Source organism: Oxyura jamaicensis, chromosome Z (genome assembly GCF_011077185.1).
Source record: "Oxyura jamaicensis isolate SHBP4307 breed ruddy duck chromosome Z, BPBGC_Ojam_1.0, whole genome shotgun sequence".
NCBI classification, from domain to species: Eukaryota; Metazoa; Chordata; class Aves; order Anseriformes; family Anatidae; genus Oxyura; species Oxyura jamaicensis.
This window is the reverse complement of record NC_048926.1, coordinates 23624576-23633379: the sequence shown is the minus strand read 5'-3', so window position 1 is coordinate 23633379 and position 8804 is coordinate 23624576.

Sequence of the window (8804 nt, the reverse complement as noted above, 5' to 3'; positions counted from 1 at the left end):
AGAGCTGTAAGACTTTTCATGCCATGTAGCTGTTTCTCATACTCAAAAGTCATTTCATTTACAAAGAGATTAACTCTTTCAAATGAACTAGGTGAGTGTTCATACAACATAGAAATACAATCAGAAAGAAAACATGTTGAAAAGCTTAAACTAATATTTTATTTTAATCAGGCCTTTTATTTTTTTCCCTCAAAGGGTAATAAAAAGAATACACACAGTCAGCAAGGTTTCATTTCCTCAGAAGCTGCACAGTCTGAGTGTTATATCAGGTGCTCTAGGGGCTTCTGCGGGAAGTGTGGTTTCTTTATTTATCGTTCCTACCTTGTCAGGCAGTCAGTGAAATCTGAGTAACTTCTTGAGACACTACCTGTGAGTTTTTTCCCTCTTTTTTTTCTTTCTTTCTTTCTTTCTTTTTTTTTTTTTTTTTTTTTTTTTCAAAGAGGGGCTGGGTGGGACAGATTGATGGCTGTGGGGAGAAAGCCAGCAGAGGAAAAGGGGGTAAGAAGAGGGGTTGCAAAATCAACCCCTTTGTCAGTTTCAACCAGTACCCCAAAACTTGTGAAAACAGCGGCAAGTTCCACAGATGGGCTCTGATTTTGTTCCATCTCCATTTTGACAAGAAATGGGCAGAAACTGAAATGATTTTGATTTAGCAACACCTCTTTGACCAGCTGTTTAACTCGGGTGGCTTGGATCGGGAAACTGCTTTATTAAAACCAACTGTGTTTGCTTGGGTGCCTGCTTCAGATAACTGGCTCTGGTTTAGGCTCATTTTCATCTCTAGGCACGGGCTGATTCTCCCTGTCCCTTGCAGACTCCTTCTTGCAGCTCCCTCTGCACTAGCCTGTGGTGTCTGAAAGAGCATTTCATTGTTAGAAAACAAGGGAATTGGGTTTATTTACGGGGAGTGACCTGGCTAAAGCAGAAGGGGGGTGAAAAAACACATCTAATATAGTTTATCATTTTGAATAAGCACTGAAACAACTGCTAGCCATCCGCTGCATACTTCACCCCTTGGATCAACAGAGGAGCCCTGCCAAACGTCAGATTATATATTCCACAGCTGAAGTGTTTGCATAACTTTTCAGTGGCTACCATTTAAAGAAAGAAAACCACTGATGGGCCTTTTCTTAATATATTCCCCTAAGCTGACATGTTCACGGTGTACTGCCAGCAATCGTTTTGTACTTGGAAGGCAAAGTTCCTCATATCTCTGCCGTGGCCTCTGTGCCAGCTAGCAAGACGGGACTGGTCTTCCCCATTTTCACAATCTTGCCGTTTCACCGGAGGATCCTCAGCATGGTCACAGGAGGTGCCAGGGGGCACCGAGCCCTCTGCACTCTCAGGGGGGCCAGCATGGCAGCCTGGGAGGGGGAGGACATGTTGAAGCGCCATCCATGTGCTATCAATAATGATATCTAGAAAACACTCGTTTGGTCGTTTTGGTTGCTTGCCCAATGACTCAAAAGAAATTGTCTGGTATTTCTCTTTGGAGGAAAGGAAAACGTGACTACATCCAATTTCAACATTGGCTTTTGCAGCATTCCATTCACTGCCCAGATTTTGTCTTGACTAAATAATTATCCAAGAAGCAGATTTCCTTTTCTATGCAGAAGGTACTCAGATAAGCCTTCCCAGTCTGTGGCTATTGAACACAGGCTTCAATATAGCAGCATGCAGTCTCTTTGTTCCCTTTGAACCCTGAGGTTTTCAGACTCCTCTGGGGTTTTATTTGCCAGCCAACCCTAACTTGCTCAAATTATGGCTTGGCCAAATCCATGCAGCCCATGTACCATCCCCTTGCAGTGGGCTGGTGCTTGGGCAGTCTGGGCTACTAGCCCACTGCTCAAGAATGAGCTGAGTTTTTCACATTGGGGAAAGGCACTTTCTATTTTTGCTTTAAGCAAAAACCAGGGAGTATTGAGTCTGAAATGACAGTCTGTATGCTAAGTGAAAATTCACAACCAATCCATGTAATTAGATAATGCATATCCATCAGTGAAAAAAAAAAAAAAAAAAGGTCTGAGAAGATAATTATCATTCTGTTTAACAGTTTTTCATTGCCGTGTTAAAGGGCAGAGTGAGACCTTTGATGTTCTTCCATATCTGAGACATACTAATACCATGTGTACTAGGATACATCTAAAGACTTTGTAGAGAGGTTTTTTTTTTTTTCTCTTCCCATCTCTCTTCTATTCCATAAAGGAAAGCAGGGTCTGGTATTAGAGGGAACAAGCAGTTTGCACTAGAGATTTTCTTAGAAAATGGCCCTGTTTCAGAATGCTAAACACCTCGTATTTTCAGGGAAAACAAGGGGCTTGTGATGCAAGTTAGATGTAATTAACAATAAGGAGGCACTCAGTGGAGAGAGAATGAAAGGTTTATGATGAGGAGAAATGAAGTGTTTTTTTAGCACCTGTTAAGCTTTTGGGAAGTTTCTCTACATGCTGCAGGAATTGTTACATTCCACCCCAAAATCACCTCAGAGATTTCTGGTAGTGGATGTAGTCATTTGTGGCAATGCATTATAAAACACTCCAGACTCCTAAGAAATGACATTTTGTCATATAAATAGGAGATATTATTCATGTCTGCAGATACTAACTTCAAACATCATGTTCAGAGCAAAAGGTTAGACAAGATGACCTCCAGATTTCTCTTGTGATTGAAGTTTTTCTGCAATTTTCAGTGGTTCAAAAACCCATTCTGTAGCTGCTGGTAGTGTCAGTTTGTATATTCAGAGAATCTATTGTGTATCCTTATATTTATCCTGTCCTGTCCACTCAGACATCAACACATTTTTCACATTTGTTACTATGGGTGTAGACTACAAGAGCACACTCTGCAGAAATGTGTTTTAACACCCAAGAAATCCATCACTCCAAAGGCAAGATGCTGCTCAGCTTCTAGATGGCTTCTGACAACTTCTGGGTTCATCCACTCGTAACCTCAGTAATATCAATTCTTTTTGCCATTGCCACCAAGCTGTGTGGTGCGCTTGACATGCTGGAGGAAGGACATGCAATCCAGAGGGACGTGGACAGGCCAGAGAGGTAGGCCTGTGCGAACCTCATGAAGATCAACCAGGCCAAGTGCAAGGTCCTGCACCTGGGTCAGGGCAATCCCAGACATGAGTACAGACTGTGAGAATTCACTGAGAGCAGCCCTACAGAGAAGATTTGGGGGTTAAAAGCTTAACATGAGCCAGCAGTACATGCTGGCAGCCCAATAGGTGAACTACATCCTGGGCTGCACCAACAGAGGAGAGGCCATCAGGGCGAGGGAGGTGATTGTCTCCCTCTGCTCTGACCTTGTGAGGCCTCACTTGTAGTGCTGCATCCAAGTCCGGGACAGTTGGGGTTGTTCAGCCTGGAGAAGAGAAGTCTCTGGGGAGACCTTAAAGCAGCCTTCCAGCACCCAAAGAGGGCCTGCAGGAAGGCTGGGAAAGGACGGTTTACCAGGGAGCATAGTGATAGGACAAGACTAAAACTTTTCAAAGCTTTAAATTAAAAGATGGTACACATAGATTACACATACGGAAGAAATTCTTCACTCAGAGGGTGGTGAGGCACTGACACAGGTTGCCCAGAGAAGCTGTGGACACTCCGTCCCTGGAGGTGTTTACAGCCAGGCTGTATGGGGCCTTGGGCAACCTGATCTGGTGGGTGGCATTAGATGATCTTTAAGGTCATAAACTAAGTATTCATTCCATTTTAGGTTGGAATACTATCATATTTAAGATCCCTTCCAACCTAAACCATTCTATGATTCCATCTCTGGTATAGTAAATTCTGGCCTAGGAGAGTGCTACAAAAGGGTTAGTTGTTACGCTGAAGTGCTGGGGGGTGGTTCTGCAATGAACCAACGTGCTATGGCCTGAAAGGTTGCTACTCCACCAAATGGTCATCTGAACATGGCAACAATCCAGCTCAACCTCCTGCTTGCTAATTGATTTACTAGCATAACCTGCAGCATTTGAGCCTCACAGTGTGCCAAGCCTCATTTCCATGCCAGTTTCTTCAGATTCCCAGAACTTGAGCAGAACTGAGAAGCTACTATCAAAGACCATATCTTAAAGGGGGGCAGTTGTGCCCAAAGTCAGCAATTACTGGACAAGGCAGCAGAGTTCCGAGACAGGTGCCTGTAAACGACAAAGGGAATCCCAGCATGGGATTTCTCTAGTCTTTGCAGGTTCCACAGGGCAGAACATGCCACAGCTCTAGCTGTTTTATGTATGTGTAAAGGCATGAGCAAAGCCTGACTTTAGGTAGAAAGGCAGGTGACTCCACTCTAGTTTTACCATAGGCATCATGCAAAAATCAAAGCCCTGCAGTCTAGGCTGGAATCCCTATCCTTAATCTGTAAAATGTGCTTCAATCTTTTTTTTTTTTTCAAGTTAAAAACATCTGATTTTGTCTGAGCTCTGTTTTTTAAGCTGTATGGTATTATACTGTATTCCTTTTTATATATAGTTTAACAATACCTACACAACAGCTCATAAGTGACGAAGAAACCAGGGAATGGGAGAGCACAAACAAAGCTGGATACTATAAAAGAGGGAAAGCTTGCAAGAAGACCTTTGTGGAGGCAGATGCGAAGTAAATACAGATTCCTGATAACTTGTTTAAAGAAAAAAAATTAAAAATACTCTAAAAATAGATAATTATATAGCACAGCAGAATCCACCAGCTTCATCATTTCTCATTTCCAATGGCCTCCATCCCTTTGTTAACAGCTATGCAACAAGTGCTGTTATAAAAAGCTGTGGCTTATGTGCAACAATAAAGATGTTATTTTCTAATAGACCATGTGACATCCACCTTCTCACTCTACACACAGGCACATATGTACCATTTATGTGGTACATTTTTGCAAGTTTTTCCTCTGTCAGGTTTATGCAGAGGATTTACTGTTAGGATTGTTGGTGGTCTAATGCAGCAGTACTTTGTACTGCTAGGTCATGTGCTAAGAAGTATGACTTAAAAGTACTCTTGAGAGAATATATATTTTTCTCAGAGTTAAATTCTCCCATTGTTTTCCTGATAAAAATAAATAAAAATAAAAATAAAAATAAATAAATAAATAAATAAAAGAAAATAAAATCACAAAAGAAGGATGGACTAAGTGCACATATGTTGGTGATGGAAGAAGATGTGCCAATGTGATCAGAACTATGGCCATTGCTGTTCCATTGTGGTCAGAGGCTCTACAGACTGTATACAGATTTTTGCAGAATGGCTGGCCCATCTGTGTGAAACAGACATGGGCCAAGGAATAGATAAAATTTGCAAAAGGACCACAGGATGTGGTCAAACGATGTGCTTCAGTGGTTTATGTGCCATTGATGAGCACATAATTGGTGGATTTCTAGCACCACCTTGTCACGCTGTGCTGGTTCTCCACCAGTGATAAAAAGAAAGGCAAGATGCAGGCTCAGGAATGATAAGAATTTTAAAAATTAATGAGACACTCTCATTTAGTGAAACCCTCAGTTCTAGCCTGGGTACAAACCACAATAAGAATGTGCCCTTACTTAGAAGAAGAAACTGTTTCTCTCTGTTGGGCAGACAAGGAGACATGCTTCAGCAGCCCCGGACAATAGGGAAAAAGATTCAGCATTGTGCACTGAACTGAAGAAAACTAACATACCTGAGCAGCTGTGGCAACTGAGTCAGGCAGCTACTCTATATGGTCTCTTAAGGGACTTTGTGGCACTAAACTAAGAGACAAAGTGCTATTCAAAAATCATTTGGGCTCCCACAGGACTTTCAAAGGTGCTTGAGACCACCAATGGATGCCTAGTGAGACACATAAAAGATTTTGCTTTCCAAGGCAAAAAGTTTTGATTTGTGTAGAATTAATAGGGGAAAAGGCATTTAAAATTTAAATTAAAAGTAGGTGAGGATAAAAGCTTGAGGAATCAAAGTCTATATCAAATTTAAACTTATAAATATAGGTTATGTATATGTTCTGAAGAAAGTCTTACAGGAGTTAACTGGTGAATTTCCCAACCACTCATAGCAGCTTTAGAAACATCTGTGTTCACAGATCTTCCCCATTTCATCACACTGAGAGACCTGTGGGCCAGATGTCACCTTCCTCACTGGTTTTGAGTCATCTGTAGCTTCAGCTGTGGTCTTACTGGAAAAGAGAGGAAGCACTAAGTGAAATTAGGTAGCTTTTTTGCTAAGTCCACCTAATAACTAGTAAAAAGGAGAAATTACTTTCCCATCTAAAAATATTTAATGATATGTATCAAGTCCTAGGTCTTTAGTTTTCATTTTCTGAAGATTTGGCTACCAGGTGATATAAATACAGCTTACAAACTTGATTTCACTTTAGTAGTTTATAGGTGTTTCATTTTTCTGATGCTTTGTTGCACTCCATGCCTTGTTCACCTGCAGGACGAAAGGGAAGACCAGCACCTGCAAGTCTGCCTCTAAATCACTGAGGTATAAAGAACAATTAACAAACGAACAGTCTGATTTCAGGACAGAACAATGAAGTAGCTTCCCTCTAGACAAAAATAATAATAATAATTATAATAAAATGTTTTTTAAGTCTGCTGTCTTGGTGGCTAACCTAGCAAAAGATAGGTGGAGAGAACCCTTATCTGATGAGTAGATTTTGAGATTGACCTGTCAGAGGAGGCTGGGAGTTATAAAAAGACAAAAACTGCAATGATGTGGCAACAAAGACAAGGCTAAGCAGAAAGGAGAAAATGAATGAGTGCAGCAGTTTTGCAGCCTTCCCGTGCAGCTACTACCTCCTGGGGTAACAAGCAAACTGCTGAAGTGGACGGCACAGGGGCTGTTTTGGGTTTCTGGTGCCACCTCCATGCAAAATGTGAACAGCTCAGGAGGCTTCTTTGCATGGTCTGCTCATTCGTGCATCAGTTGCCCCATGCTGTCTGGGGTACAAGCAGGAGGGCAGGTTTGGGGCAGCCTCAAGCAGTATGTGCTTTTGCCTGTGGAATATTTTTACTGCCTGACTGGTGGTCCAGCGGGATGTGGAGGGTGATTCATCCTGCATGCACACCCCAGTCAGTGCCTCCCATGATGATGCTCTCCTCTCTCCAGTTTTCCAAGCAAAAAGGAGAAGCGTTGTTCATGGGTGAAAAGGGCTCTGGAGGAACACCCTCGACACTGCTTCACCCACAAAATGGGAAAGAGAAGCTGGTTACTGTGGGAAGAGAGGAGGACCAGGAGCGAGATATCCCAGTACATCTGTCCACATCTGTCCAGGATTGCCCTGATGCCAGCAGAGAGGAGTGATGGAGACTGTGAAGCACTTAACCAATGCACAGCACAGTGTGATGGGGATAGGAATACCTGTTTGATGGGAAATACAACTGCATCTCTCATGAAAATGATAGGCAAAACAGGACACTGTATTTTCAGTTGCATAGAAAAATCTCCTTCACTGAAAACCACAGTTAGCCTGGACATCACATCACAGAATCACAGAATGGTTGAGGTTTGAAGGAATGCTGGGACCATCTGGTCCAACCCCCTCCTCAAGCAGGGACACCCAGAGCAGGGTGCCCAGGACCTTCTCCATGCAGCTTTTGAAGATCTCCAAGGAAGAGACTCCACAACCTCTCTGGGCACCTGTGCCAGTGCTCTGTCATGCACAGAGTGAAGATGTGCTTCCTGATTCTCAGAGGGAACCTCTTGTGTTCCAGTTTGTGCCCTTTGCCTCTTGTCCTGGAATGACTACAAAAAACCTGTCTCTGTCCTCTTTGCACCTCCCTTCAGGTATTTATAGACACTGATGAGGTCCCCACTGGGCCTCCTCTTCTCCAGGCTGAACAGTCCCAGCTCTTTCAGCCTGTATTCCTGGGAGAGATGCAGTCCCTTCATCATTTTCATGGCCCTTTGGACTCTTTACATTATGTCCAGGTGTGTCTTGTACTGGGAGTCACTGGACACAGTACTCCAGGTGTGGCCTCACTTGTGCTGAGTAGAGGGGAAGGATCACCTCCCTTGGACCTGCTGGCAATACTTTTCCTAAAGCAGCCCAGAATGCTGTTAGCCTTCTTTGTGGCAAGGGCACACTGCTGACTCATGTCCACTGGGACCCCCAGGCCCTTTTCCACTTTCCAGCTCACCCATGTGGTCAAACCAAACTTATTCTCCAGGTGACACCTCCAGGCTCTCATGCACCAGGCACAATCTGCTCCAGACATCGCTGATTCATTCATGGCTGGGTTTCACCATAGCATCGCACTTCTTCCTGGTGTGTCAAGGGAGACCATGAAGCAAGGGAGGAAGGACCCTGGTGGCTTTAATCTGCCCCACAGCTCTCCTGCAACAGCTGCCTCTCTGCTCAGTATGGTTTCCAGTGATGGCAACACTTTCTGAAGTTGAGGTATAGCTGTGGGAAGTAAGATACGCTTCCTGATGTTTCCCATTTCAGCGCCATTGCCTGGCACTTACATGTCACGGACTGCCAATCCTTTCTTCAGAGCTGTGTTGGCTATCCTCGCTTAATATTCACAAACCATCAGAGCTCAAATCCCAGATTTGTCTCTTCTTCCTGAACTTCCACTGAATTAATCCCAAATATAATCCATTGAAAAAAAAATCACCTTATCCAGCTGTTATACACCTGCTGTGAAGTGTAGCAAAGCTCTTTATGTGTTGTTTTTTGGCTATTTGATATCATTGGCTCAAAGGAAGTCAATATTGGTACTTCTATTAATTTACACTAATTTATTTTATTTGATGCACTAAGTTTCTTTGCTCACAATAAGCATAGGCTCAGTGGTGAGTCATTTCCCAGTTTTACTTTGCTGTCCTTCT